The sequence below is a fragment of the Echeneis naucrates genome, chromosome 3, assembly GCF_900963305.1.
Source record: "Echeneis naucrates chromosome 3, fEcheNa1.1, whole genome shotgun sequence".
Classification (NCBI taxonomy): domain Eukaryota; kingdom Metazoa; phylum Chordata; class Actinopteri; order Carangiformes; family Echeneidae; genus Echeneis; species Echeneis naucrates.
In genome coordinates, this window is record NC_042513.1 from 18,874,958 (window position 1) to 18,892,349 (window position 17,392).

The following is a 17,392-nucleotide window of genomic DNA, read 5'->3' on the forward strand; positions in this document are numbered from 1 at the left end:
AAAAAGGGGTGTTGAGGAGACTGACCTCCGCCGGGTACCGCACAAACACGAGCCACAGCTGGATCAAATGCCCTCACCCCCACCACCAGCAACAGACACACACACATATACACAACAGGTAACAGCACTTACTGCAGAGTCACAGGGAAGTGAGGGAAAACCACACTTCCTACAGTCAGAGCAGACAACGCAGAGAGGAATCAGCACCTGAGGGGCTTGCATTACAGGGCACAGACAGACACACACACACACACACACAGCAATGTAAACTGCCTGAAGACGTAATCCTTCCACAGGTTTAGTAAGTTGTTCAACCAGGTTTGAAGAACAGACTGGTGCTGCCATCACATTATTTTGAAAGAGTGATTTCTAAGCATGCAGCCAGTTAATTAGTTAGCTTTAATATTTCTTCGTAACAAGCTGCACTTTCTACCTTAAAAGTGGTGCATTTGCTGCTGCATTTCATTATTGTGGGATGTCCAAAAGCCTGAATGTGCCATTTAAAAGTCGCAGAAGGAGGTTGATGTGATATCTTGTGTGATTTGAAGGATCCCCTCCACATTGATATCTTTTTCCATATTTTAACTCTCCTGACGCATCACATTCTTCCTGCACTGTTCAACTCATCCTCTTCAATCCACCTCATTCCCACCCTGAAAACCAACCCTGATCTCAAGCAAACAGGAGAAAGGGTCGGAGAAGGGGGGTCCATTTACCCTAATCACAGGGATCTAGCAAGAGCGCCTCAAAGCCCTCAGGGGATGATCGGCAATCAGAGAGACCGAGGCTGTGAGGGAGAGCGAGAGAAATATAAACTGATTTCTGGAGCAAACCTCTCAGATGACCGTGTACTGTGACATTACTATCTTCTGAATTTTTCAAAAATCCTCTTAAAATTAAGATGAAAGGAAAACTCTGGTTTACTAAAACCTGGGTTTCCACAGCTTTGGTCTTTGATTATATCAGTTTAAATAAGACATGATTCTTCAAAGTAAGAGATCTTAAAATGCAGGAGAAGTTCATTCTGATGACCCAAAGTACAATATTTGGGGGATGGAATAAATAAAAAATATGAATATTAAACGAAGTGTAGCAAGCACGAAGAAGCAGGTGACTCCAATGAAGTTCACTTTCAGTCAAAGGAAACCCTCAGACTTAACTTTGAAATGAAAGCATCACATGAAAAAACTTCTTTGGGTTCAGAGGAGGTTTTACAAATATTGGACCATCATGATCTAACAAAACTCTGAGTATACTGGCTCAGTAAGAATTTATGTATTTTGCACGTATAACGTTTAGCGAGTTTGTATGCTAATATATGCTAATTAGCAGAGTCTAAAATGATGGGAATGGCAGTTTTCATTTTGTTTGGCTAGCATTGATGTAATTGACCCGGTGATGGAGCAAAATGAAAAAGTTCCTGAATGTGTGCGTAGCTTGGTAATCCATCTGATTGTCAAGGCATTCCACAAAAAGCCAAAAATGTCAACCTGATGGTGACATACCAAGGAAAAGTCAGCAGACGTCATCCTCCTTTGGGAACAATGAAGGTCATCCAACCCTTGTTGAGGCTTTTTGACCAGGGTGGTGGATGAACCAACCAAGAAATCAACTTTGCAACCACGACTAAATATGAACTAAAAAATTATCATCAACATGTAATCATCCATTTTATTGGTATTTTGAGATGTCCACACTACATTTTAATAATGCCTTTCTAATACTATCTGTCTTTGGTGGAAGTTTTTTTAGTTTTGTAGTGCCACACCTGGATAGTGGAACAGCTACCTGCAGGGTAGTAGGTTTGTTTTAAACGTATCCAAATGTCTGAACATTCATGTACGCTGATGTTTCTTTTCTTGTATGACTTCTTTTTGATCGTAGTCCAAGATTTCCGGAAATGCTTTAGTGCAGCATTACCATACCCTGTAGAAGATAAGAGCTAGAGCTATGACGAACCTGGACAACCTTTTAAAAGTCACTTATAGTGGTTGCCATCAGCACACAATGCAGCTCAAACTGAGGAAAAGTCTTCCATGTCCTCTTCCTGTTCTTTCTTTGTTCTGTACTGGGAGCCGCAGACTGACAGAAGATTTGAAACAGCGAATCTGTTCAAAATGACCCCCCACTTTTTGGGACAAACATTGAGCAAACTTCAAGTGTGAACTCACTGCCACCCTTGGAGCCTATCAGTGTCATCAACCACAACATGGATGAAAATGCCTCAAATGTTTACTCCTCCTTTCCTCTCTGTCTCTCTCTGCAGATCTGACAGTCCTGTTTACCAAAGCAGTCGACAGACGAGCCAAACAAGGGCCCGGGCCCCAGCACTTCCACTTAACTCTCTCCCCATTACTACGATTGGTGTGAATGACACAACAAAAGAGATAAAATGCAGTTCTGAGATGGAGAAAACAACTGCAGCTCACGATCAAGAATAATAATAATAATAATAACGAAAAAGACGAGGATAAGAACAAAAGAGGAAGAGGAAGGCGAGGAGGAGGAGATGGATGGGGGCTGGGGAGAGAGAAAGATGATGAGGTGGGCCATTTAAAAATAAATAATAATAAAAAAAAAAAAAAGACGATTTAAGAAAACTGTCGGAAATTGCGGGAGATCTGTAAAAGGTTTCTCTTTCAGCATGGGTGGGAACTCATCTTAAGACTTAAAAAGAGGTGTTAAAGGAAAGAGCCAGGCGCCGGGGGAATTCTCCCACGTCAGAGAGCTTTCCTTTTTAAATTCAACCCGGGTAATAACACAGATAAATAATAGATGAATAGTATTTAGCTCCCACCTTGAACAACTCTTTTTAACGTAGTTCATGAAAGACTGACAGCTCACAAGCAACACAAACATGCATCCTCACGCCGCGTGTGCCCCCCCGCACACATGTACTGTGTATTTTACCTAATTAAATAAAACACCAGGTGGTATCGAGTGATTGTTTGCGAGCGTGTGCATTTTATTTATTTGTGTCTGTGTGGACGGGACAAATGCGAAAGAAGAAGAAGAAAAAGATCTTTTTTTGGATGGATTCATTATTCGTAACTGATGGTTGGTTTGGGTTCAGAAACAGTGAGAGTGGAGGTTGTCAGACAATGCATGTGTTGCTAATAAGCCCACCTCCTCAGAAATAATTATGCAAATCATTTTCGTACAGTTCCTAACTTGTCTAATGATATTTAACTAAGGTCTTTTTTATGATGTACCTAACAACTTCATTTTTGGAGATTATATCCTCAAGTTAGAGCATGAATAAACATATATATTTATATATATATATAAATATATATGTATATAAAAAAGGCACAGTTGCAACCACTTGCTTGTGTCTCCTGGCTGCTCCGCCTCAGAGATGCGGTCGTGGCAGCACCGGGCGTTTACAGAAGGCTGTGTGTTTAAACGGCTGGAATGCTCATTTGCCTTTTGGGTTTACTTATTTACTTTTGCATAAATGGAGAACAGTAATGTGGTATTAAGGGCTTCTCAGGGGGAAGGTTGTGAGTGTGTGTCTCTGTGTTTTTTTTTAAACGTAGCCTCCCTCAGTTTGCTATATTAAGGAAGGTTGATGATTGATGCAACATAGATCTAATTTCTCTTGATTAAAAAAATAAATTAGGAAAATAATGCCAGGCATGAGAAGAGCTCAGCCCTCAACACAAAACCCCCACCCTCGTACACACACATATTCGCCCGCCCCTCCCTCCCTTGCTCAAAGTCATCAGATACAAAATGAGCATCCAGGCTAAAACAATCACAAAATTCCCAATAGCCAAATATAAAACCTAAAACGACTGCCTTGATCAACTAGACCCCGGTAATCTGTAGCACCAGCCACAGCTGTAGCACCACGGCTTGTCACTTGAAATAAAAACCTAAACCTTTCAGGGCTTTCGATTGATTCTTTAATTCAGCCTGATATGACATTAAAACCCTATGGTTGACTTCCACTGGCTGTGACAAATGTACCGGCGCTTAATAGAGGTGTGCAGACAGGCCGGCATTTCAGTGACTTTTATCAAACTGAATTTATCAACGGCGGGGCTCCCGAGATCGGTGGCAGCAGCTTGTTCAGGAGGAAGCCTACAGATACCGTTAAGCACATCATCCCTCCTCTCTGTCTCTCTGCCTTGCTTCTTCTCTCCTTCTGCTCCCTGCATTTCTCTCCTCGCTCTGCCCTGTCATCGGTCTGCCTACTGTATATTTATCTCTTTTCTCTGCAGGTCTACCGCTCCAATGAATGTGCCACTTTGTAGGGTAATAGGTAGTAAGTATTTTTAAAATTGACCAATTAAAAGAACAAAAAAATAATAATAATAATAATAATAATCCCAAATGAGTCCTGGAGTGTGTGTCCTTTGAAACAGCACTCGTACCGTAGAGATTAAATTGTTTTTCATATAACAGCATCACAGTTTGTCATGAGTTTGAATAAAAAGGGGAGATACGTACAACCAATGAATAATCTTCACCAGCTCTTCCTGTTTAAACCACAGCTGTTGGGTTTCTCTCCATAGCACTATGAGGTCCTGACCTTCTGTGTAAAGTGCCTGCAGATAATGTAGGCTAAGATTTGGAGCTATATAAATCGAATTTCAGTTAATCCAGTTGTGCTAGGTGGAGACGCCAGTGTGATTGGAAGGAAAGAACTCACTGGTTTTCTTGTCTAACACCATCCTGTGACAGTGAAGGTAACATAAACTCCCCATTATTTATTTATTTATTTATTCATTGTCGTTTTGAAAATGGTAATCTCTTTGGATTAATTATCACTTGTGGTGATAATTAATTTACCCTAACACTAAATTCAGAGGTGAACTGCAGGGTGTGGTATAAGACAAATCCAATCCAGTAACTTATCAACACTTTCAGCAACAAGTCCAGGAATGATAAAGGACCATGAATGGTGGAGGATAAATATAAAAAGATATGATGGGAGAAAAAAAAAAAGGAGATTAGAGTGGGAGAAAGGATGGAGAGATGACAGAAGCTGTGGTGGAGAGGGAGAAAAAAAAAGAGTGAAATGGTGGAATAAGGAGTGCGATAAGGAGGCTTTTGAAGGGTCCTCTCAGATGCCGGGATTGCTCAGTTCAGCGCCGTCTGAGCCTCTGAGGTACTTGAACCTTGCCTGCCTTTCCTCCACCTCTCTGTAGTGCTGCTGCCCTGCAGGCCACCTGTAAACCGCTTTGACACATGATCCACTCCCACAGATGTAGAGTGGAAAAACACACACACACACACACACAGAGAGAGAGGGAGAAACCGCTTCTCCCAGGCAGCTAAACGCGCAAATGCTTTAATTCGTCATCGACCTCTGGTTGTTTTTTAACATTATCACTTGCTTAACAACTGCCTGTTCCACTTTTCAATGAAGGGGCACTCACGGCAGAAACAAGAGAGGTACCTCATAGTCTGTCTCATGACACGTTGAGTAAAAACATGGACTTTCTCCTCTTTCTTCTTTCTGCATCTCTCACTGCCAGTTCTACCATGAGATCCTTCAGCAGGACAAGACAAATAACCTGCTATTATCTATGGTCCTCACGTTGGTGTCAAAGTGGCACTAGGAGGATTTTAACCTTCACCTCCTGAAGGCCGAGGGAAATAGGACACGTTGGAATTTAATTAAGCAATTAGACGGATGTCATGCCACAGCCACAAACAAGTGGCAGAGAAAGAGGGAACGGCAACTTTTAGGCAAACACACAAATGTACAAAAGAAGCTGGGAATTAGGCAAATTATTCCTTCAGATAGGACGTGCAGTAAGACACACATGCATGTAAAAAAAAAAAAAAAAAAAAAAGGCTGTTCAGTCAGTGCAACAAGGTGCAAAGCAAGCCCTCCACCCTCACGCAAAAAAATGGAGAATAAAATAAAAGAAAAAAAAGAATAGGATGACTCCTGATTAGGCATTGTCAAAATATTTGCAATGGAGGAATTCCACCAGGCGAGCACGGAATCGGCTCCTCTACAAAAGAGCGATCTTCCCTGGGTAACAAGTTGGTGCAATGAGTGTCGACAGAAGAGGAGCTGAAATCCCCCCCGGGCTAGAGAATATCCCGCTATTGTAGTCTTAACCCGCGAGACCTGGCGGGGAATGTACAGCTTTCACAGTCACTTCTCATCCTATTTGTAGCACTGTCACTGACGTGTGAGCGACTGGGCCAGAGCAGGTCACTTTCTCCTCGCCGTTTTTTTCTTTTCCTTTAAATCTCATTGTCATCCTTAAACTCTCATATTTCATACATCTTTTTTTATATTTAAAAAAAAAAAAAAAAAAAAAAGCATGACAAATATTTGAGGGATCATTCATCTATATCATGTTATTTTCTCTCTCTCACCCCCCGCCCTCATGCCAAACCACTTTTTTCATCTCTCTTTTTGTATTTTTTGTTCCACAAGGCAAGTTTCATTAAAGATCCAATTATGCAAATCAGGTGCTGGAGAGGCAGTTGAATATGCACTATAATGGTGTACAGTAATCGTTCGACACAATATACGGCATCCGGGGCCAGATTTACGAGCGCAACAGAACTGCAACGCCTCCGTCCTTTGGTGAAAACCTCTTGATCATAATTAAAGGTGCAGGAGTTCTCTCTCCAGCATCGTCATCCCCTCCCTTTTCTCCCTCTTTTTCCCCCCTCTCCCTCTATCTTGTGCTACTTTGGTGTGCTCATTAGCAGAGGTCTGGGACTTTTACAGAGGTCACATCCGGGAGGTAGAGCAGCTAAAGAGCAGACATGACATGTGGGATGCAGTCAGTGATGGTATGTGAAGTGGGTAATAGACATAACCTGCCTCCCTCTCTTTCTCTCTCTCTCTCTCAGACACACACACACACACACACACACACACACACACACGTAACCTTCCATTTCATGAACACTGGAGGTTTTACCACAGTCTTAGCTGAGCGTGGCTGAATGCTAAGCAGCAACAATTCTCTGCTTCAGGACCTCTGATTGATGTGTGCTTGCCTGTTTGTGTTAAGCTGTTGTCTACAGAAATGACATGGCTGAAAACGCAGGGCCTTTCCGCACGTCAAAAGGGAAAATGGTCATGACATCAAATGACACGTTCTTACATCCAAAATGCTAACGAACTATGAGGGGGAAAAAAAAATACTGAAATAAAGACAAACTCAATAATAATGCCTTAATATCAGGAAAGAGTTAGGGGTCTGTAGAGAGGCTGAGGAGAGGGGAGACACAGTAGGACTATCACAGGTTTGTAAGGATAAAGTGTTATGTAAGTGTTACATAGTGTTACACATATTGTTTTCTTTTTCTGAACAGATTTCTCGTCAGTGTTCTCTAAAAGTGTCAATTGATTGCATGGAAAGACCAAGGCCAGACTTTCTCTCAAGGCTGAGCAGTGAAACCAGCCCCCCCCCAAACAATAAACACTAACAGCCGACAGGTTGGTGTGCACACATACACACTACACTGTTGCAAAGGTGAACTCCCATCGCGCTCTGACCTGCGTGTCTGCACATTCTCGGGCTTATTTAACAAAGACTGGGAGGAGAGAGAAAGAGAGACGATCATTTTCCCTGCCTTGCATCCTCTCCAGTAGCCACCTCTCCCTTACGAGACCACTTCTCCTTTTTCTTCCTCTTATCGTCTGAGACCTCACCCGCCCTCAGCCCCAACCCTGACTCCCCCGGCTGCCCAGACAGGCAGACGCTCCCTGTGATGGCACCCCAGCATGAGAGGACTGACTCAAGCTTATCCGTCAGAGCTTCATCTGCCCCACAGTCTTTATTCTTAGATCAAACTGCTGTCCATGATATCTCCCATAACACCCCCCGCCCCCCACCGTCACCACCACCTCAAGCCCGTCTACCCCTCTGCTCCTCCGACCGCTCAAATCCTGACCAAGCTAGGGAGAATATCAGGGAAAATATACAGTCGCATTCCTGAGAACAGAATGAAATGGCTCACACAGAACGACGCACACACTACGGGAAAATTATACATCAGCTCTCATTTAAACAATGATTCAATAAAGCTGATCATTCACACAGCTAGATTTTAATTGATAGCACATTCATTTCTGGCTAATGACACATTGCATATTCCCCATTGCTTCTTATGCCATTAAATAATTGAACTTTCTTTGCATTATTTTACAAGCAGTTCCACTTTATTCCTGTTTTTTGAGTTATTATTTGGCATAACAGACAGGAGAGAGACAGTGAGATGTAACATATGTAACAAGCCCCACAGCGGGGAATTGAGCCGGTGGACTTTAGGGTCAAATTTAAATAAATTGAAAGGTTTCTGGTCTTTAACATGCTCATGCACAGGATGAAGAAATACACAATTCATTTCAATTATTTTATTTATTTATTTTTTTAAGATTGATTGACTGAAGCCTAAAAAGGCCAAATGTGAATAAAGGTCAGTAGCCTAACCTTCCTAACTTCATAATCCCCTGCCTCCCCTGTCTGTCCCCACAAGGGACTAAATCAAATCTTAGTGATGGTGACAGAAATTCAAACATATTTGATGAAAAAACAAATTATTTCAGATTTCTCTGTAATGTGGCCAATCTAGTGTGTGAGGTTTGTGGTCAGATAAAACTCAACCTCTGTGTGTGTGTGTGTGTGTGTGTCTGTCTGTGTGTGTGTATGTGCTTGTCATATTAGCCTCACACAGCAGCAGTGAGTGTTGCTCGCCAGCATCTTCCCCTCTCTGGCTTGAACCCTAGAGATCAAGGTCACGGAGCTACAAGGCTCAACCCAGTCTAACGCCTGTGTGTTACAGCCCCTTCAGTACTCCTCTCATCTGCTAAGGGTGCGCGCACGCACACACACACATATATATATATATATATATATATATATACACACACCGACACTCTGGAGTACATGTACCCAGCCGCCTTGCCCGGCTGCAGATCAGAACCAGAATGGAAATGAACACAAATAGGCGGGGGCGGGGAGGTGTGGGGGGGGGTGCTTCTTAACAATGACTGCACATATCAATTAATGGCTGGCTGATGAGCAGAGCCGGCCTGATCTGGCCTGCCCACCACCGCCTTGATCCCAGCGGACTGGGAGCCCTGGCCCTGCAGCCTGTACAGCTGGAGCCCTCTCCCCTATAATTACATGAGATTGGGATCAACTAACCACAGTCGGGCTGCCGGTCTGACCATGGACTGCACCACGCTGCAGATGCATATATCACAGGATGCAGGAGAACTTATTTGTGTTTGAATTATATGCTGTCCAATTGATTACACACACATGTATTTTCTGTACTGCCAGATTATGTAATTTGTGCAGCCACTTCACTGCTGGTTTGTGCGTTTGTGCGATGTGCTGCCTTCTTTATGCGCATTTGTTAAACAAGTGTGTGTGTATGTTTTTTTTTCCTTTTCGTACTGCTTTTTCAGTCCTTTTTTTTTTTTTTTTTCCCTTTCAAAAATCTGACTGTTTACATGTCAACGTGAAAATAATTCACTGTGTGTCAGGCTGACAACACGGCGGCTCCAGTCGAGTGAGTCTACTGCACGGTGAACTGAGTGGCTGACTGACTGACTGACAGCCTGGTGAAAAGAGAACTGTTTTGATGCCATCCTTTTGGGTGCTATGCTCTTACTCTCTCTCGCGCCTTCCAATCTCTCTTCTCGTTTGTAGCTGAGAGAGACTCGTATCGCTGCGCTCAGTCGTAACCCCACCGCCCCCTGTGCCATGCTGATACAGGCACAGGTGGGAGAGCAACTAACACAGGATCACCGGCGAGAGGATTTTGAGCTCAGCTGATCACAAAGTTTTAGCATTAGAAAATGTCAAAATATATCTGTGCAGCATGTGTTTGCATTAAATCACACACTTAACACGCATTTATCTGTTTGACCTGAAGTCACGATAAATCATGCTTGCACTTTTTAAAGGAATAGTAACTTTAATGATGATTAAATGGATAATTCATGAATGGCTAATATGTAATATAAAACACAACCTCACCAGAGGAGGAATGCAAAAACAAAAACTAAATAAAATAAATAAATAAAATACAATCAGGCCTAATGAATATTAAATTAATTGCAAACACAAAATACTGAGGCCTTGACAGAGACAGTGTGTAAAGTTAGGCCTTCTCTTAAACACCGTGTCTCTTCCCTGATATTTTCACCCAAAAAGAATGACAACACTTCAGTTCGCAGCAGAGCAAAGAGGTGTAGGAAAGGGCAAGCAGGTCTGAGAGGCAGCCTTGACAGCCAGAGGAGCAGGGACAGATATCCACTTGCTATATCACTTCCAACATGGGAATGAAAGAGCGGACCAAAAAAAAAAAAAAAAAAAAAGAGGGGGGGGGGGGGGTTAACGCCCAGACACTATTTCAGACATAATATCCGCCTTGTGCATACCATTAAACAATGACAGCATATCTATTTATCCCTTTTCCTTCCACAATGAATCTGAGGAAGATTTTGCTCCTTTTTTTTCTTTTTTGTTTCAGGACAACTTCAGTGAAGGGTTAGAGAAACAGTGTGAAACAATGTGATGGACATTGTTGAGTATTTTAAGACAGATGACGTGTCTCTCGCAAGCCATTGTTGTATCGCTGGTAGTGGCTAAATAACCCGGGTCAGATCACTCAGGGGTCAACTCCAGTTCCAAGAAAAGATTCATCCCCTGTCCAAGAAGCAAACGGTGAGACAGAGGCTTTAAACGGGATTACAAGCCTCATCCCTGCTGCAACATATCATGAACAATTTACTGCTGCCCCATCTTATAGACCAAGCACAAAATAATAAACAAATGACATAAATGTAATATTTCCAAACAACATGAAATGAGTTCAAACTGCAGGATTTTTTTTTCCTTATTAATTTAAAGAACACTTCTTCCATGCCCTGCAAAAAATATTATTGATTTATGGGCTCTGTCATTTTAATCTGACTCCCAACTTTCTTCCTCCTCTTCTTTCTCTCTCCTGCCCCTCTTTTTCCCCCAAAACAAAATATGTTTAAATATGTGCCACATTCTCTGTTATCAAATGACAAAAAAAAAAAAAAAAAAAAAAAAAGTCAATTTCATGGCTGCGTCAATCTCGACGCCCCTCGTCTGAATGCCATCATCACCGTCTCTTCCTCAGAGCAACAACACGGGGACTTCTGCATAAGAGGTCGATCACAGCACAAAATGGCAGGTCTCACTGACTCTTCTTCATCTCAAGTTTTTCCTCTTCGACACATGAAACGCACAAACGCACTGGTAGCACCCCCCCCCCAAAAAAAAAATAAAAAAAAAAATCTAAAACTTTAACCCCCCCACACCTCCTCCAACCCCCATCTCATCCTCTTTCTCCCCCCTACCTCCTCCTGCATGCACTCTCAGCACAAGTGAAAAGTTTTCCCGTGCACAATCTTGGCTGGACCCCCCAAGGAAAAATGAAGGAAAAGATTAAATGGCATGAAGTAAACCAGTGCAGGGACATACTATGCTGCAAAATCCGAGCGCATCCCGTGAAAGTCTTTAACTCAGAGTGTTAATGTTACATGCAGGGGGTAAACAAACCACGTCAGGGTTTATTTATTTATTTCCTGCTGAAATGAAACTGATGCATATACTTTACGTTACATTTTGTGTGTGTGTTTTTTTTTTGGGGGGGGGTTGCAAGGTGTGTAGCCCGTCCGCATCCTTCGGTCCCAGCTGCTGCTAATTTTGTTATTTTGTCGCCGTTTTCTTTCTTTTCTTTTTTTTTTGGGGGGGGGGGGGTCGTCACTCGCTACGGATAATTGCTCTGTTATTTTCTAATCATGACTGGGGGAGACGTCGGGGCCCCCGCTGCGATGCGCCCCCCGCGCAAACAACTACGACAATCCTCCCCAAAAAACTGACTTCCCATTGAGTAACACACTCGAAGCAAGCAAGTCCACACACACGCGCGCACACACACACACACCCTCTCTCTGAGCCACACTCAGAATACTGCAAGACCCCCCACCCCCCCACTAACCAACCCCCCCACACACCCTCCACGCGCGCGCACACACACATACACACACACTTCTTACCTTTTGGATTTGGCCAAACGCCGGCTAACTCCTGCGCGTAAACGCCGCGTTGTCAGCAACGGCTTTCATTGAATAATGAGGCATGTCCATATGATTTCACCGGATCATATTCTTTTTTTCTGTTTTTTTTTTTTTTTTTTTTTTTTTTAATCGGGATGACGTGGGTGTTGAAAAGTGGCTTCGGGACCTGTTAAATACTGTCCACTCCTCGATCCCGTCCCTTACAACTGCTCCCTACCGCGCACCCCCGAGTTTGAAATGACAAACGCTGCTTTATTACTTGTCTCTTCTTCTTCTTCTTCTTGCTTTTCTTCTGCCCCGCTCTCCCTCTCTCTCCCTCTCTCTCTTTCTCTCTCCCTCTCTCTCTCTCTGTCAGTCAGTCGGTCGCTGCCTGCTGAAAGTAAACGTTTGCATTGATGCCGATCCCCGGGCATCAGATCAGCATATTCCCTTCAGCTTGAACTCCCCCTATCTGGTAGGTGAAACGCGTCGTAGCCGCCGTTAAACGGGAACTCCATTGTAGGGAGCGGAGCTGGCTGGCTGTTTTACTGTTTGGGTGTTTGGCCACCTGGCTGGCTGACTGGCTGGAGACAGCCCGGGTCTTGTGGTATTCGCCGTTGACGGAGGGGTGGTGGTGGTGGGGGGGGTAGGGGGGGGGTAAAAAAGCAGCTGAGCCCAGCGGTGAACAAAACCTGATTTAAAGAAATAAACCCCCCTTCTCTCCCTCTTCAACCTTACATTACCCCCCACCCCTTCCTTGACAAGAGGAGAGGGGGGGGAAAGCCGATTCCCACCTTGCCACCTAACTTTTGTTTCTGACCTTGAACCTCTCCACAAACACGTCTTATTCCTAAAATGTAAAATAATAATAATAAAAAAAAATATCTACCACAAGCGTTCGCAAACAGGCGAAAGGCAGCCTCGCCAGTGAGGCTTCCGTGCTTCTGACAACACAAGCCCTCTATGCGTAAAGGCAAGCCGGTTCACACATTTTTTAATTACAAAAAAAAAGTAGAATTCGTTACCTTTTTTAAAGTGAAGTGTTTTGGCTCTGGATCCTCTTCTCTTCTGCTTTGGGAAAGAAAAAGGAGCGAAAGAAAAGTCCAGGATGAAATGAGTGATGCCTCCCGTGCGTCCCGAGCGTCAGTCACCGCTTAAGAGAAGTAATGAGTGGTAAAAATGACGCTCATCTATCTGCACTGTAACCTTGTGGCGTATTTAATGTAAATAAGCCCCCGTTGTGTTGCCAATCCCCGTTCACACAAACGCAAAGCCGCTCCTCGGGAACTCGCTTTTGCCCCCCGTTTTTTCTTTCTTTCTCCCTTTCTTTTCACTGTATTGGCGAATTATTCTTTCTGTCAAGGAGCGCAGGAGAGAACCGACAGAATTATTTGAAAATATGCCCCGGCACTAATGATGCGAGCGGTCCAGTTTGTGAATGGATGCATTTCCACACACCTCTCTGGAGGTGTTTAAAAGCAGCCACGCTGTCAGCAAAAAAAAAAAAAAGAAAGAAGAAGAAGAAGAAGCAAATACTTTTTTCTTTTCTCCCCCTCTTTTTTGCGCCCCCACCCGCCTCCCCCAACTAATATTCCCACGAAACCTGAAGTTGGCACAACTTTTTTGTGCGATGTGTAAAAAATAAATAAAATACGACCCAGAAGAGAAAAAAAATAGACGTTCCGCGGAGGCCGAAGTGTTTGTTGCAACTAAAACCTGCCTAGCGGGATGGTTTTGATATATTACGCTTCTATAGAAGGCTGGAAGAGACTAAATAATGCAATTATAGATTCAGTGTCCCAGCGTTGACAAAAGACAGGGCTTCAATAGAGGCTTTGTTACAGGATTATATAATGATTATGGGGTAATTATGGGAACGGTTTGGTAATAATAAAAAAGTATCAAGCGCTCTCTTGCACGGGCAGCTTGTTTTCTATAATGTAAGTGCATGAGTAGAGGATTGTGATAAGAAGGACAGACAGACAGACGGTGCTGCTGACAGCTAGTGGCAGGATGACGGCAGAGAGCCCCCCCCCCCCCCAGATTATTCAAAATGTCGAACCGAGAGACACATTAATGCCACTGACTGAGATACTATCAGATGTGCTCAGAACCGGACATGGGCCCACAATGGAATATCTCGGGGTCATATTCATAACAGCCCTGTGCGTAACCCCCCACCCCCACCCCCCCGTAACACCCCCATCACCCCTCCCCTTCTCCTTCAAATCATCCTCTCTCTCGCTCTCTCTGACACATGCAGCATGGCACAAGCAGGGGAGAGAGAGAGAGAGAGAGAGAGAGAAAGAGACAGAGAGAGAGAGAGAGAGAGACAAATACACACATGTAAATGGTCACTGTCGGAGACCAACACACTCCATCTCTGGATGACACAAATCCGCCCCTTTACTGCACATTACCATTATTATTATGACTGTTATTATATAGGAATTTATCTGTCTATAAAACTTTTTTTAATCAAAACTTCTATTAAGGGAAAATATTTACACTTTTTTAAACAGTTCTCATCCTCCAATGAAGACATAATTATTATCAGGCATATTAAGTTATCTGTCATATTTTTATCCCCTTTTGACTCCATTGATACTGAAATATTTATGTTTTTTAAAAGATTATTCACAATGGTGTGAGTGTGTGTGTGTGTGTGCATGTGTGTGTTCTGAGACATTAATAGATAGCCTAAATATCTCCTTTCTTCCCCTTGCCAGACAAAACATATCTTCCTCTTTAAAAGATACTCCACATTCATTATGCACTATGTAAATCTGATTCTCATGCTGCTCCTTTAAATGGTTATATGGAATTCAGTTTGATGCTTATGAATTTTTTTCCCCTTCCTTCTTTTTTTCTGAGCATTTTCCAAAAAAAAAAAAAAAAAAGAAGGAAAGAATGAGAGAAAGAAAATTCCTCCCCTAAAGAAATTAGCATAACCATTCCCCATCAATAATATTGCTATCTCTATGGGAGTGATAGCAGTAAGCAGTAGGGGTGTTCCTTTTGCCGATTCTCCATGGATCAACAGCGCGTCATCAGCTCCTTTTGAACTTGTTATAGCAAGTCAAGTGATTCTTTATCGGCTGACAGGCCTGACAATGCATCGGGGATGGGAAAGCAGGTCAAAAGGAAGTTGCCATATGGACTTAAGCATGCAAATTTCTAACAATACATAGCAGTGAGGGTTGTACTCTCACAGGGACACTACTATATATGTGTAAACAGTCACGCAAAACTGGCGTCCATCCACATTGTACAGCATGACACAAATCTCAGTAGCTTAAATTAATGGTATGCAGAGTGAGAGGTAGGAAACAAATTTCAGCTGCATGGGGACAAGGTGATAAAACCAAAACATTAATTCATTCATCACTTCATTATATATATATATATATATATATTATTTGCATCATTATTTCTTTTCAGATTAATGACACTTAATGCAGGAGAGCAGCATGCCTCTGCCATTTACTATGCTAAAGTTTAAATTCTGAATGAAAGCTGATAATTTCATAAAGTGATAAACACTGTTAAGACGGACAGGGGGAGGTTTGGCAATGCTTTAATCTGCCTCTGCAACAGGTGCAGCAGCATCACAGTGATATGTGTTCCCCCTGAGCACACTTTGACTTCTCCATTTGCATTAAGGCTCTCAAAGCTTGAGAACACTTCCATGCTTTTACATTTTAAATACACATATACTGTTGTGCAAGAACAGAGCAGCAGTGGTCCTACGACTGCTTGTCTTTGCTCTGTTACATTTCATTCTGAATGAAAAGAAACTGGTGAGTGAGCGGGTAGGACTGCGAATGAGAGAGGAAGAAATTTCTGTGTATCTGTTCAAGAGCACCGCCCGTGTTTGTGCTGAAGGGAGAGGAGGCAGAGGGAGCGTTTGGCCGGCAGTCCTGGGAGGGTCATCACTGCCTTATTACTGCCATGTTAGTGACTAGCAGCTGAAGATGGCTCTGCTCCCTGCCCCTCTGCTTGGGAGTCAGCCAAGACAGCGTGCTCCAAAAAAACAGACCAGCCACTGTTCATTTCTCGGACAGATTAAGACGTTATTCCACCGCTCTGGCTGCCTCTATCTGACTCTCTGTCTCCCCGTAACCCTTCCCAGGGCCAGATTAACAACACGCCCGCCTGCTACTTCACAGGCCTTTTTGCTAATTTCGACTCTCAGGGAGTACATACAACAATCTAAGGGCACGGGTGCAGCACGATTGCAATGTTTTCATGGTGTTGTATGTGCCAGTTTGGAGGGAACTATCAAATTATAGAGTTGGTGGAGTAGTTTGAGCGTATGGCAAGCGTGGTGTGAGGCTCCATGTTTGTGCCTGTATAATGACTGCATCTTTAAAGCCACATATTGTGCCCTGCTTATATTTAAATGCAAACAAGACGAGACTTTGCCTTTCCCCAGAGGAAATGAAATGCTTTTCTTTACTTCAAATTGAGTTTCTCAAAGTCTAATTTGAAGCAACCATTTGATGAACAAATGTTTTCAGACTATCCTGCTTTAATGAAAAGGGAGTGAGTGCAATTTTAAACAATTTGAAGCTCTGAACCCTCTGTGACTGTAAACTTTAAAAATTAAACTTTAGAATTTGTATCAATTACACTTTCAAGTTCTGACAGGGTCTTAAATAAGAGCCAGGAGCCCTGGCTGTGGAAAACATTCACCACACCAGATTCATTTCCACTGCAATCATCTCCTCTATTGGTGACATCAATCCTTCATGTGAGGCATTTATGTTTTAACAAATACACACTACTGTCTCAGGCTCTCCCCCGCTGGCTGGGGTCAGTGAGTGTGTGTGTTTGTCAGCTCTGATTGTTAATGAAATGCTCACACAAATACAGTACAGGCAAATATTTAGAGCCCGGCCTGGAGATTTCATCACGGACAAATCTGCGATATTTCAGGGAGCACTGTATTTCTTTATTGGCCTGGACAGAGAGTATACCCAAGATCAAACTTGTCCAGGCTTGATGAATGCGAAGGAGTAGGAAGTATGCTGCCATTGACTGATAACCAATGGGATTTTAATTTGAATCACATGAATCGAAGTCTTCCCAGAGCAGAAATAAAATACATCTAAATGAAAACATCTGACTCCAATTGATTAAGAACAATGGTCTGCATAGTACGTCTAGAATATCCTTGTTTTCAGACTGATTTGATTTCTTTTTCATCCATGACTAAGGAAAAAAGGAACTGCTGGGTGTGCTGATGAGCCAGGCACCAGAGTTTGAGAATTATAAATACTCAGCCATTTTTGAAGCACGCTGAAAGTCCTTCATCACAAATTACTGCTGCTGGCTGTAGCTCTAACTTCTGAAACT

General features: G+C 42.9%; 1 protein-coding gene across 1 annotated transcript in view; it reads right to left on the reverse strand.

The window, feature by feature from the left end:
* The window catches only part of znf536 (zinc finger protein 536), a 199,025-nt gene extending 186,360 nt beyond the window's left edge, over nt 1–12,665 (reverse strand). Inside the window, exon 1 of the mRNA XM_029497423.1 lies at nt 12,035–12,665. The gene's annotated coding sequence lies outside the window, so the exon portion shown is untranslated. The remainder of the gene's footprint in view (nt 1–12,034) is intronic.
* Between the last annotated feature and the right edge of the window lie 4,727 nt (nt 12,666–17,392).